At 39.0% G+C, this 14863-nt stretch overlaps 1 pseudogene across 1 annotated transcript; it reads right to left on the minus strand.

Moving 5' to 3' along the window:
* Positions 1–10826: 10826 nt before the first annotated feature.
* Positions 10827–14556, minus strand: LOC307096699 (V-set domain-containing T-cell activation inhibitor 1-like; annotated as a pseudogene). Its single transcript has 3 exons — positions 14553–14556; positions 12032–12293; positions 10827–11119 (listed from the first exon to the last, which is right to left on the minus strand). The product of its transcript is annotated as a V-set domain-containing T-cell activation inhibitor 1-like (transcript).
* Between the last annotated feature and the right edge of the window lie 307 nt (positions 14557–14863).

Consider the following 14863-nt stretch of genomic DNA (forward strand, 5'->3'; position numbering starts at 1 on the left):
GTCGTATTGGTTTCCTTTCTCCCCCCTCCCCCCTAAATAAAGTTATGAGAACATATTTGCCTGATGTAAGTGGATCTGGGTTTCAGGAACCTTAAAAGAGGCCTGAAAAGTTTTCTCCTAATAAAATCTTGGAACTGCAGCTGGGAGAGAAAATTTACTCAGGGATAGAACAAGTTTATTTAAAAGAAGGATGGATGGCGGTCTGGCATAGGAAATGATAAGAAGTCAGGGAGCATTCCTGTATTGAGAAGAGGTTAAACTAGACTCCTGACGCCCTCATGGGTCTTATGAGACTGGAATGGCATCAGGTGAGGCTGGCTACAGGGAAATGATGAGAACCAAATAAATCTGGGCAGGTGGCACAGGGAGTATGCCAGGGTCTGCCCAGAAAACCTTAATGGCTTTTACCTGATACACACGTATTGTCCATAGGAACAAATATTCCCAAGTGGATTGATGCTGGCTGGTTAAGACCCTCTGTTCTACTCTGTCTTGGAGACACATGACCAACACTTGCTTTCCTCTTGCATGTCCCAGTGATTATTGTAGACATGTAATCCCCACCCCAATAATACTATCTTCTGAAAGAGCTCATTATGGCTGATGAGGTTTATGCTTTCTCAATTTTAGTCATATGTGTAGAAGTCTTGCTTCTCTAAAATTATAGCCAGGATACTTTGATTGGATTTAAGGTATTACTCAAATGCTTATCAAATATTAAAAGGCTAACTCAGTTATGCTATTGTTAGATTACTGATCTCATTAATCATAGTTTGATTATTCGAATTTTCATTCGCAGAAGGAAATCTTAAACCAAATTTGAAGAGTATCTTGTCCACAACCACTCTTACTTTTTTTTTTCAATTAACAGGTTTTTAACAGGCCGTGGTGCAATTCATTATTTTTTTTAAAAGTATTACATGTCTCATTTTTTCCTGATGAACACCCTCCCACCGCTGCTCCCACCCCTGAGAGCAAACCCCCACCGCCCCAGTGTCTGTGTCCATTGGTCATGCTAATATGCATGCATACAAGTCCTTTGGTTGATCTCTTAATACCCTCCTCCCCTGCCTTCTCCCCGAGGTTGGATGGTCTGCTCAGTGCTACCTTGTCTCTGGACCCATTTTTGTTCATCAGTTTATGTTGATCATTATATCCCACATGTGAGTGAGATCATGTGATATTAATCTTTTAAATACTGGCTGGCCTCTCCTAACCTTCATGCTCTTACAGTATGTATGTGTTCAGGAAGTAAAAATAAATTATCTGAATTTCAGGCATTGAAACTCTCCAAACACTATCTCCTCCATCTCACTATCTCTAGTACCCAAATCCAAAAATTTTTTGGCTGCCATCAGGATAAAAAAACAAATAATCCTACCATCTTTTCACTGTCCTTTCTTCCCTTGGCATCCTTCATCCTTCCTAACCCAGCTTAGATCCCATGATTGATTATTCTCATCACTGTCTAGCATGCATTTGTCTTCCTTTGTCATACTTGCATGGCAAAACCTCCACATCTGGTTAACGCTCCTCCTTTTCTCTGTCCACACATGTGCAGCTGAATGTGGCTGGAGAAAAACACACAATCATGCTGAGGGGTTTCATTTTAAATTCATGACCATAAACCTCAAAAGTGCCTTTAGTACTGCCCAGGAAGCCTGTTATGTTTCTTTTTTAATTTTTACCGGAGGATATGTCTGTTGATTTTAGAGAAAGAGGAACGGAGAGAGAGAGAGAAAGATAAAGGGAAAGAGAGAGAGAGAGAGAGAGAGAGAGAGAGAGAGAGAGAGAGAGAGAGAGAGAGGTTGGTTGCCTCCCATATGCACCCCAACCGAGGATCAAACCTGCAACCTAGGTATGTGCCCTGATCAGGAATCGAACCTGCATGTTTTGGTGTACAGGATGACACTCCAACCAACTGAACCACCAACCAGGGCCCTGTTATGTTTCTTTAATTATTCTCACCTACTCTCCTAGGTGGCTATTTCATTCTTTCTCCTCACATCTTCCACATCACCATCCCAGCCTTACACTCAGCTGATAACTTGCCTCCCGTTTCACTAAGAAAATTAGAAGCAAGCAGAAAAGAATTTCCACAAGCACCACACTACTCACCTTTCTGCATCTGTGCCCATATACTCTGTGTAACCACCTTTTACATAATCTTATTTACAGTAAATCCTTCTGCCTGTGCATCAACCCCATTCCTTCTGCCTAGTAAAAGACATTATTCAGTAATTTTCGCCCTCTCCCCAACATCAGCTTTACACTCTCCATTGGTTCATTATCAACATTCAAACACTATTATTTATCCCATCTAAATAAAAGGGAAAAATAAAAATAAAACCCTGTAACTTTCTCAGTTAATGCACATTTTTCTACTGCTCCCCTTTGAAAAAGAAACTGTCCTCTGTGTTAACTGTCCAGTAATCTATTCTCAGATTCCACAAGTAGCCCATGTTCCTCCCCTGAAATGATCTTTTCTCAACCATCAGCAGCAGCTTTTGACACAGGTCACCACACAACTTCCTCCCTGAAACATTTTCTTCATTTGGTTTCCAGGTCATGGTGCTTTCCTAGCTTCCCTTCCATTTAAACGTCCACTCCTTCTCTTTCCCCTCTCCTGATTTCTCTTCACCTTCCTGGCCTACAAATGTGGGAGGGTCCCAGGACTCAGTGTCTGAACCTCTGAGGTTGCCATCTATAGGTGGACAACACCCATATTTATGTTTCAAGCCTGGACCTCTCTCCTAAACTCTAATTTCATATCCAACTATCTACTCTACATTGCCCCTCACATATCCGACATTGGCATCTCTAACTTAACACATCCCAAACCAAACTCTAGGACTTTCTGATCAGAATAAATGTTGACTCCATTCTTCCAGTTGCTCCAGCAAAGCCTTGGTCATCACTGACCCTCTTCTTCTTTCACTTTATCATCTAATCTCTCAGCAAATCCTATTTGCTCTATCTTAAAATACTAGTATATGTACATAATCCAGTTTCTTCTCATCACTTTCACTAATACCACCTTGAACCAAGTCTCCATCCTCTCTTACCTGGATTATTGTAACAATCTCCTAAACCTGTTCCCACACTTGGCCTCTCTTGGGTCTTTTCTCAAAAGCAGCTGGGAAGATATTTTTAAAATATAAGTCAGATCATTTCACTCCTCTGTTAAAAACCCTCTAATAGCTTTCCATCTCTTCCCATAGTATTAGCAAAAGCCAAACCCTTATAATGGCTTATAAGTGCCATTCAATCCAGCCTCCTGTTATCTTTCTATATTGTCTCTTACACTCTCCTATACATTCTCTTTATTCCAACCACTGGTCTTCTTACTGTTCCTCAAGGCCTGAATTCCTCACTTCCTACAAATCTTGGTTAAAATTTAAACACTCTGTGAGGCTTTCTCTGGAAATTGCAGCCTATTTAAAATTATAACCCTCCATCCCCCAACCCCCTCTTTCCAATCTGCCTGCCATGCTTTATTTTTCTCTATACAACTTCACCATCTGATATACTACATAAATGTTTTACTTTATATTAAAATATAATATATATACAGACAAGTTCATATAAGTGTCCAGCTCAAAATTTTCACAAACTGAACACAGCCATGAAACCGGCATCCAGATAAAAACAAAACAAAACAAAAACAGAATATTACCAACACCTCTGGAATCCCCTCATGCTCTCTTCTAGCCATTATCTCCTTCCTGCTCCAAAGTAACCAATATCCTGACTTCTAACAGCATAGATTAATTTTGCCTGTTTTTATATTTCATATTAAATGGGTTCATTTCAGTAATGTATTACATATTTTAATGATCTGTTTATTTCCTATCTACTTCTTCCCACTACTAGCACGTAAGCTCCACGAGGGTAGGGATTTGTTTTATTTCTTGTTGCATCCCCAATGCCTAAAAGAGAATACGATACAGAGTCATAGCCCAACGAATATTTCATGAGTGAATGAAATATTGAACAAATGGAAATGAAAGTAAGAGAATTAAAAAGGGCTAGGAGTCTGAGCCAAATCTTGAAGGATGAACAGGAGTCCATCAGGCAATTCAAGGAAAGAAATGCATCCCAAGCAAAAGAAGAATGTCTAAAAAGGCTTGACAAAATGAAAAAACAAACATAATCTAGAAACCACAAGGATTTAGTAAACTGAGAACAATGAGCAATAGCCATGTGTTGAAATACAGCTTTGAGGGTAGAAAAATGGGCATATGTCAGATCTCAAAGGACCTTATACAAATAAGTACATGAAAGGAGGTGAATAAAAGTAAAATATATGGGCCTTTTAGGCATTTCCAGGATCTTTTCAGGTGTTGAAATTTAGTGGGACACAAGACAGGGATTTCCTTGAACTCATCTCATTAATAACTTATCCTAGCATCTCGAAAGAGAGTCTGCGGCCCACTGCAATGGTCAAAGACCTCTAACTACTCCTCAGTGTGTGGGAAAGGCTTCATAGTCTGGAGAATAAGTAACCCCACTCTTCTTTCCTTTAAAGGAAAAGACAACTCAAAATAGGACATTTAAATCTTGTAGTCTGTCTAGTTAATCCTATTTTACTGGGATGAGGCAAGGAGTCAGAAGCTCTGCTTTCCTCCCCTGCTGTTCATAACTTTGAGGAGATGGCACCCCTTCCTCATAGGAAAGGGATAGGCCAGAGTTTCTCGGGATGTCTTTACCACCCCAAAGGACCAACACCCTATATCAGTGGTTCTTGAATTTGAGTGGGTCAAAATCACCTGGAGGCCTTGATAAAACACAGATTATTAAGCCTACCTCCAGCGCTTTTTATTTAGTATGTCTTGAATAAAAAATGTGGGGCATGGAAATCTGCATTTCCAGCAAGCTGCCAGGTGGTGCCAATGTTGCTGATCTGGGGTTACTTCTTGTAGAACCACTACTCTTTCTAATGCTCACACTTCAAAGTTTATTAAAGGTTATTAAAATGGAATGAAATTAGAACTCAATAACAGAATAAAATTTAGGAAATAAAATATATATGAAAATTAAACAACACAGTTCTAAATAATGGATCAAAGAAGAAATCTCAAGGGAAATTAGGAAATACTTTGAGATGAATGAAATGAAAACACAACATAACAAAACTTATGGGATGCAGCTAAATCAGCACTCAAAGGAATATTCACTGCTATAAATGCCTATATTAAAAAATATCTCTACCTGTCCGCCGCCATCATGGGTAGCATGCATGTTCCCAGGAAAGGCTTGTCCCAATCAGCTCTGCCATATTACCACAGTGACCACACTTAGCTAAAGTTGATATCTGACAATGTGAAGGAGCAGATCTATAAACTGGCCAAGAAGGGCCTGACTTTCTCACAAATTGGTGTGATTCTGAGATACTCACATGGCATTGCACAAGTACATTTTGTGACAGGAAATAAAATCTTGAGAATTCTTAAGTCCAAGGGACCTGCTCCTGATCTCATTGAGGATTTCTACCATTTAATTAAGAAGCTATTGCTGTTCAAAAGCATCTTGAGAAGAATAGAAAAAATAAGGCTGTTAAATTCTTTCTAATTCTGATTGAGAGCTGTATGCAACAGTTGGCTTGAAATTAGAAGAACAAATGAGTTCTCCCCCTACCTCCCCCTGCCCCCCGCCCACCCAATTGGAAATATGAGATTTCCACAGCTTCTGCCATGGTTGCATAAAATGTCTATGTACTCAAGCAATAAAATAATTGTTTAACTAGAAGGAAAAAAAGATCTCAGATCAATAACCTAATCTTGTACCTTAAGTTACTAGAAAAAGAAAATCAAACTAAACCTAAAGCAAGCAGAAAAAAAAAGGAAATAATAAAGACGAGAGTTGAAGTAAATGAAATAGAAAATAGAAAAACAACAGATAAAATAAACAAATCCAAAAGTTGAAGAATTAACACCAATCCTTCACATACTCTTCCAAAAAAAATTACAAAATAAGGGAACACATTTCAATGTATTCCATGAGGCCAGTAATATCCTGATACCAAAACTGGATAAAGCCATAATGAAGAGAGAAAGCTACAGACAATATCTCTCATGAATATGCATACAAAAGTCCTCAACAAAATACCTGCAAACAGAATCCAGTCACATATAAAAAGGATTACATACCACTAGGGGCCTGGTGCATGAAATTCATGCACAGGGGGCAACAGGGGTTCCCTCAGCCAGGCCTGCACCCTCTCACAATCCGGGACATCCCTCTCACAATCCAGGACTGCTGGCTCCTAACCATTCACCTGCCTGCCTGATCGCCCCTACCTGCCTCTGCCTGCCTGCCTGATCACCCCTAATCCCTCTGCCTGCCTACCTGATCACCCCTAACCACTCACCTGCCTGCCTGATTGCCCCTAACCACTTGCCTGCCTGCCTGATTGCCCCTAACCCCTCGACTGCCACCTGATCACCCCTAACTACTCCCCTGCCTGCTTGATCACTCCTAACCACTTGCCTGCCTGCCTGATTGCCTCTAACCACTCGCCTGCCTGCCTGATCGCCCCTAACCCCTCGCCTGCCGCCTGATCACCCCTAACCACTCTGCCTGCCTGCCTGATCACTCCTAACCCCTCACCTGCCTGCCTTATGGCCCCTAACCACTCGCCTGCCTGCCTGATCACCCCTAACTGCCTCTGCCTTGGCCCCCACTGCCGCAGCTTCATTTGGAATGATGCCCAGAAGATCATTCAGCTGTCCAGTTTAATTAGAATATTACGCTTTTATTATTATAGATGATCAAGTGTGATACATTCCAGGAATACACAAGGTCAGTTCAATATATAAAAATCAATCAGTGTTATATACCATATTAATAAATGACAAAGACTGCATGATTATTTCAATAGATTCAGAAAAAGCATTTGGCAAAACCCTAAATTCATTCATGATAATAACACTCAGCAAACTAGCAATAGAAGACAATATTTTCAACCTGCTAAAGTCCAACTACAATAAACTCACAGCTAACCTCATACTTAACAATGAAAGACTGAATGCTTTGTCCTTAAGATCAGGAACAAAATAAGAATGTTTAACCTCACATCTTCTCTTAGCATTGGACTAAAGGTTCTAGTCAGGGCAGTTAATCATGAAAATGAAATATAAGCAATCAAGATTGGAAAGGAAGAAGTAAAACTGTCTTTCATAGATAACATGATCTTGATATGGAAAATACTAAAGAATCCACAAAACACTATTACAATTAACAAATTCAACAAGGTTGCAAGATACAAAATCAGTGTACAAAAATCAATTGTATTTCTTTATACTAGCTAAAAACATTTCAAAAATAAAATTAAGCAAACAATTTTATCTACAAAGCATAAAAAGAATAAAATACTTAGGAATAAATTTAACAAAATAAGTAGAAGACTTATACATTGAAACCTACAAAACATCAGTGAAAGAAATTAAAGAAGCCCTAAATAAATGGAAATACATCCCTAGATTGGAAGACAATGTTGTTAACATGGTAGTACTCTCAAAATTGATCTATAAATTGAACACATTCCATATCAAAATCCCAGGTGCCTTTTTGAAGAAATTCATAAGCTGATCCTAAAGTTTATATGGAAATATCAAAACAAAAATAGCCAAAACAATCCTGAAATAAAAGAATAAAGGTGGAGGATCCACACTTCCCTGTATCAAAACTTACTAAAAAACTACAGTAATCAAGACAGTGTAGTACTGGCATAAGGTTAAATAGTTCAAAGGAATGTAATTGAGCGTCCAGAAATAAACCCTACATTTATAGTCAGTATTTTTTTGGGGGGAAGGATGTCAAGAGAATTCGATGGGGAAAGAATAGTCTTTTCAAAAAGTGGTCCTAAGAAGACTGAATATCTATACACAAAAGAATGACCGTGGACCCCTATTTCATATCAGATACAAAGATTCACTTAAAATGGATCATAGACCTGAATGTAGGAGCTAAAATCATAAAACTCTTAGAAGAAAATATAAGAGTAAATATTTGTGATCTTGGATTAGGCATATAAAAAACTTTTCTGCTTCAAAGGACATCATCAAGAAGTGAAAATATAACCCACAGAAGGAGAGAGAGTATTTGTACATCATAGATAAGGGACTGGAATCCAAAATATATAAAGTCTTACAACTCAGTAATAAAAAAAATAGATAGCCCATTTTTTTTAAATAGGAAAGTGATTTAAATGAATATTTCTCCAAAGAAGATATACAAATCACTAATAAGCACATAGAAAGAGGCTCAACACCATTAGCCATCAGGAAAATGCAAATCAAACCACAATGAGATACCATTCACATCCACTAGGATGATTAAAATTTAAAAAGGCAGATAATAATGAATGCTGAGAATAATATTGAGAAATGAAACACACACACTCTTGGTGGGAATGTAAAATGGTACAGCCATGTTGGAAAACAAGCTGTTAGTTCCGCAAAAGGTTAAAAAATTAGAATTAGCATATGACCAAGCAATTCTCCTCCTAAGTATATATCTAAGGAAACTTGAAAACATGTCCACACAAAAACTTATACACCAATATTCAGAGCAGCATCATTCAGTCTAGCCAAAAAAGTGAAAATAATCCAAATTTCCATCAACTGATGAATGGATAAAATGTGGTATATCCATACAGTGGAATGTATTATTTAGCAATAAAAATAAATGAAGTGTTGATACATGCTATAACATGAACCTTGAAAATATAATTCTGAGTGAAAGAAGCCAATTACCACAAATTGTATTATTCCATTTATATAAAAGGTCCAAATAGGCAAATCTATTGTCCAGAAAGCAGATTAGTGTTTGCCTAGGAGTGAAGGCATACTGGGAGGAATGGAGTGACTGCTAATATATATGGGATTTCTTTTGGGAGTAATAAATATGTTCTAAAATTAGAGAGTGATAATGATTGCACAACTCAGTGAATATATTAAAACAATTAAATTGCACACTTCAAATGGATGAATTTTATGGCATGTGAATTATATTTCGTAAAGGTGTTTAAACAGATTTTTAAAGTATAGCTCTCTTGGATTATAAAAATAATGCATATGCATTATAGAATGTTGCATAAGGCAGACAAGTAAAAAGAAGAAAAAATTAATCCAATTATGCAGATATAACTAGTGATTGTCGTTAATAATAATAGTTATTATTATTATACACCCTATCTTTTTAATATGCATACAGTTAAACAACTTGGGCTCATATGACACATACAAGCTTACACCTTGCTTTTTTAATTTAACATTATGTTGTGAGCCTTTCCCTATGTCATTAAAAATTTTAGTGAATAATTTTAACAGTTGTAAAATATTCACAGCAAGTTACTGGCAGATCCAGTATCTCAAAAGGGTCTTGAATGCTTGATTAACTGCCATGCCCATATTTACCAAACCTGAAAGGTGACCAATCAACCTTTGCATGAAGTCAGATTTCCTTCAAACTTCTCAGGTAGAGTCTGTACAACCTTGGACCACCATCTCACCTCTCTGGACTTGTTTCCTCACTCCTACATTCCTACATGCTGTGGTTAGTAGAAGATGATGGGTAAAGTCTCTGCAAGATCTAACCCTCCAAGGAGCCCTTGGTAAGGATCGAAGTCAAGGGCACGGGAAAGTGGAAGGAATTGGCTTATGGTTCAAGTTTCATCATCACCATCACCTTCCTCCTGAAAGGAGAGGCAGGGGGGGCCACCTGTGGCAGCATACTTCAATGACACTGCCTGAGGCTCTGGATGCTATACCAAGGAACTTATTGCCCCTGAATCAACTTTGTCATTGTGGAAAGTACACAGGCCTTTGTTAACATTTAGGCCTGCGTTCAATCCTAGGATCTAATACTTTCAGCTCCGTGGCCTTTAGAACTTTACCTTCTCTCCCTGTTTCCTTCACTGCTAAATGGGGTGATAATATCTACCTCAGAGATCACTGTGGGGTTAAATGTGGTATGTGAAGGTAACTAGGTCCACCCTAACGTACCATATATATTCAATAAATACATGATCCTTTTCTTACATACTTTTTCAAGTCCTTGAATCCTTCCTTGCGGGACGGGGAAACAGTTTGAACGTAACAGAACTGACACACACAAAATTATCTATCAAATTTTCTCTCAAGGACTCTATCAGGGAGCTGGAAGGTCCTCAGAATGTAGCTAGATGGCAACATTAAGACTGCCCAGGATCCACGAATGAGGCAGCAACTTCATTTCTGGTCTCAGTACTTATCACACAGGGGCTCCCCTTCTCCAGACTTAGACCCATTCACGCAGTCTGTGGTCTTAGGTATATAAATGCTGTGTGGCACAAGAAAACAAGGTGCATGAAGTTTGGATTCAGAAAGAATGGGTTTGAATCCTAACTCTTGTGCTTATTAGCTATGTCCTTAGTCTATTTAACTTCTTGGATTTCTCATAAAGGAGGGGGACAACAATAACAATTACCTTGCAAGGTGGAGGCAAGGACTTAAAATGAAATATATAACGTGCCAGGCATGTGGTGAGAGGCTGATAAATGGCCTGTCACATCATAAAGTTGATGTCCTTAGCAGGGGAACAGACGTCTCATCAATAGTAACTGCCACATCCATCAGGATAAGCGTTGTCAGTTCCTGAAGTGTGGTCTCTTTTCAAACCCAAAGAGACTCCACTTAACCACCTTCTCTTGCCCCAAGCTACAAGCTTATGTTCCTGATGTTTCTTTAAATCTCCAAAGAGCCCAGAAGTACCTGATTCATTTGGCATTCAGTAAATATCAGTGACTGATAACTTCTCTATGGTGAAATACAACCTGCTTTCACTCACTTACTCGGGTACTTGCAGATGATTCTGAAGGGCTGGTTGTTCACATCTGACTCTGTTATGTGGGCAGACATATTTCTCATTCAACTTGACAGGGTATTTCAGGATGGAGAGCACCCTGTAGAGGCCATTCATCTGCTCCTCCAGGACCTCCACGGTACTGTGGTTGCTTAAGTCCCTCTCTGCCCAGTCCAACGAGGTCACATTGGGCAATAGGTACCAGCCCTTGGAGATGCACATCGCCATGTCCTCATCATCAATCCTATCAAATACACCTGGGGCATTTCAGAGTCTGGTTGAAAAAAAACAAAAACAATTAGTTCCTCTATTATTTCAGCCTCAGGAGTATCAGGCTAGCAGAAATCTTGCCCTGAGTATTTACATTAACTTTTATGTAGGCAACATATCTTGAGGTTCACTGTAGTTAACATTTTGATCCAGGCACAGTGAGAGAAAATCAGGAGACATGTATGCTCCTGCCCTCTGGGTCTCAGGTACTAATGCTGTACAGATTTATTTTTGGAATCTTCCCCTTTTGGGGAATTCATTTCGAACTTTCCACTGACCTCATATGCTCTGCTGAGAAATACAGAAGGTAACAAATAATTCTCACCATCACCTTCCCACTCTTTCAGCTCCTACCCTGGAGGAATTCTGCCATATGCCTCCCTCCACAACCCTGTGAGCTCTCCAAGTAATCCCTAGAAAGGTGAGGATCCCTGAGGCACTATGGAGATCGCTGGTCTAGTCCATTCCTACATTTTAATAGTGAAGAAATGAAGCCTAGAAAACTAAAGGAGTTATCCAGAATTAGAACTTGGGTCTCCTGATTCCCAATGCAAGGCTCTTCTCACTGAACCATACATCAGATCTGAGTACTCATGTAGGAGTACTGTTACTTAACATTTTGGTATTTCAGTGTTAAAACTTGTTTGGTGAGTTTGGGATAAGACCAATGTTTTTCTTTTCCTATATTTTGTTTGCTTACTAAAATGATAGGCACAGATACAGCAACATTGGTTCAGAGCAATATTTTTAGCTAAGATAAACTGAGAGTTTAAATACCTGACCCTCATTATAGGAATGAGAAGAGCCTATAATAATTTGAATAGAAGAGAAAAAGTGAGACTAGTGAAAGAGAAAACTTACAATTTATCCCTATCAACAGAGCTTGAAACCAAGTTCATCCAATAAATTTCCTCACCTTCTACTATTGGCTTAATTGTACTTTCCATTCTTTCATAAACTGTGATGGCTGAGCACTTGTAGATAGCTTCATCCATGAAACCCACATTTCTTAGTAAAAGTGATAGAGTCCCCTCAGAAATTTCAGCCTGATCCATGAAGAATCTTCCCTCATACAAAGAGTTTTGGTTCTCTAGTTGTTCTGTGTTATTGTGAAATTGGTAAACCAACTTAGAAAAAACTTAAAAGAAAATCATAGTACCCAAAGAAGTGAAAATATTCTTTATAATTTTTACCTCGTAATCCTCTGGGATGTCTTCACTTTCCCAAGAAAACTTAAGATTTTCTGTGCCCTCCACAAAGGAGAAATGGCACAAGAGGGTAACATCACTGAAAAGGCTAAAGAAGCAATGAACTTAATAAAGCACTTATAAAGACCAGTGAATACTGCCCAGGCAGGCGTGGTTCAGTTAGTTGGAGCATCATTCCATACACCACAGGTTGCAGATTTGATTCCAAGTCAGTGCACATACCCAGGTTGCAGGTTTGATTCCTGGTCAGGGTGAGTATTGGAGGCAATCAATGGATGTTTCTCTGTCACATTGATGTTTCTCTCTCTAATTTACTTTAAAATTTTTTTTTAATTAAAAAATAATAAAATAAGACCAGTGCCTACTGTATCAGGTAGGACTTAATAACAGGTAAAGGAAATCACTGTAGCTGTTTCAAGCAGATAGAAATTTAGTATGGAAATTTGGCATTTACAAAATCATTGGAAGACTGAAAGAATGAGCCCAAAGATGGGCATGGAAGGTGAGATTTGCTATGTGTGTGTTTTGTCTGTCCCCACATTATGCTAGGTTCAGAATGCTCTTCCCTTAGTTCCTACCTCAGTGTTAGAAAAAAAGATTAGATGAATTAATTCAGGAAAAGCTTTTAGAACAAATCTAGCTCATTGAAAACACTTAATAAGTGTTATCTGATATATTAGGATTCTCCAGAGAAATAGAACAAACAAAGCCTATAGAAAGAGATCACGTTATTATAGAGGTGAGAAGGCCCAAGATCTGCAGTGGGCAAAGTGGAGATGCAAGAATTCAATGGTATATGATTTCACTTATATGTGGATTCTAAAGAACAAAATAAACAAACAAAATAGAAACAGAGAACAGGCTGACAATTGTCAGAGGGGCAGGGGTTAGGGGACTCGGTGAAAAAGGTGAAAGAATTAGCAGTACAAATTGGTAGTTACAGAAATGTGGATTGCAGCATGGGGAATATGGTCAATAATGTCATGATAACTGAGTATGGGGACGGGTGGGTGCGTGGGACATCAGAGGAACATTCTGTAGAGTGCATGATTTCTGGCCACTTTGCTGTGCATCTGAAGCTAATGCAGAATGTCAACCATGGTTGAAAAAAAAATATCTTGAAAAACACAGAAGAGAAATTATGAAGGAAATAGAATGCATTTAACGTATCCCTATTGCTGGACATTTTGCTTCAGTTTGTGATATGGTTATCCCCATATATCTTTGTATGTTTGTATGCTTAAAAAGAAAAGGAGCCCTAACCAGTTTGGCTCAGTGGATAGAGCATCGGTCTGTGGACTCAAGGGTCCCAGGTTCAATTCCGGTCAAGGGCATGTACCTTAGTTGCGGGCACATCCCCAGTGGGGAGTGTGCAGGAGGCAGCTGATTGATATTTCTCTCTCATCGATGTTTCTAACTCTCTATCCCTCTCCCTTCCTCTCTGTAAAAAATCAATAAAATATATCAAAAAAAAGAAGAAAAGATTGGCTTCTTTGTGGCCGACATTTAAAAAAAAAAAAAAGGAGTACAATGGTATATTCCAGTCAGACTTTGAAGGCTCAAGATGAGGGAGCCTATGTTTCAGTTCAAGTCTTGCTCAAATTGCTGCTATTTGTCTAATGTGGTTATAATCAAGAAGCAATAGGTTATAGGTATAAATAAATCTTAGTCTAAAGATGTGTAAATTCAAGTTCTAATTCTAAGTTCCCCAATGCCTAAGTCATTTCACATTGGGCAAGTCATTAATCTCTTTGAGTTATAGGTTCCTTATATATAACTAGAGGCCCGATGCACGAAGGTTTGTGCAAGAATGGGCCTTCCTTCCCCTGGCTGCTGGCACCGCCTTCACTCAGGCCCAGAGCCACCTTTCCGCCTTCCCACGCTTCCCAGAGGCCCGGAGTGGCTGGGGCAGTGCGGAATACCTGCATCCCACCCCGGGCCGCTCGGAGCCTGTGTATGCAAATTAACCTGCCATCTTTGCTGGGTTAATTTGCATACTCACTCCTGATTGGCTGCTGGGCATCACAAAGGTAAGTCAATTTGCATCTTTCTCTTTTATTAGTGTAGATTAGGATGAGAACACCTGCCCCAGGTTGTTATGAAATACTTTGGGATCCTAGAGGCATGGCTTAGTCATTTTTCAGATGGACAGAGGAGTGAACCAAATGGATATATACCTTAGTAAGCTTCCCCTTTTCCCAATCTCTCTCATAAGAATATGTAGCTTACTCATGAAGGGTCCTTAATTCAAGACTCAGGAATCCAAAGGTTCTAGCCAGCAAATCATGGAACACAAACTACTGGTGATATAATCGGTAATATAAAAGCTAACTTCTGATGTGTCTGCAGATGGTCCTACTTGAGCCTGAATAACTCTTCTGTTTGTTTCAATCTGTATTCTTTCTTCTCTTTTAAATATATTTTTACTGATTTCAGAGAGGAAGGGAGAGGGAGAGAGAGGTAGAAATATAAATGAAGAGAGAGAATCATTGATCAGCTATCTCCTGCATACCCACACTGGGGATCAAGCCCATAACCTG

The sequence above is a fragment of the Cnephaeus nilssonii genome, assembly GCF_951640355.1.
Source record: "Cnephaeus nilssonii genome assembly, chromosome: 3".
Taxonomy (NCBI): Eukaryota; Metazoa; Chordata; class Mammalia; order Chiroptera; family Vespertilionidae; genus Cnephaeus; species Cnephaeus nilssonii.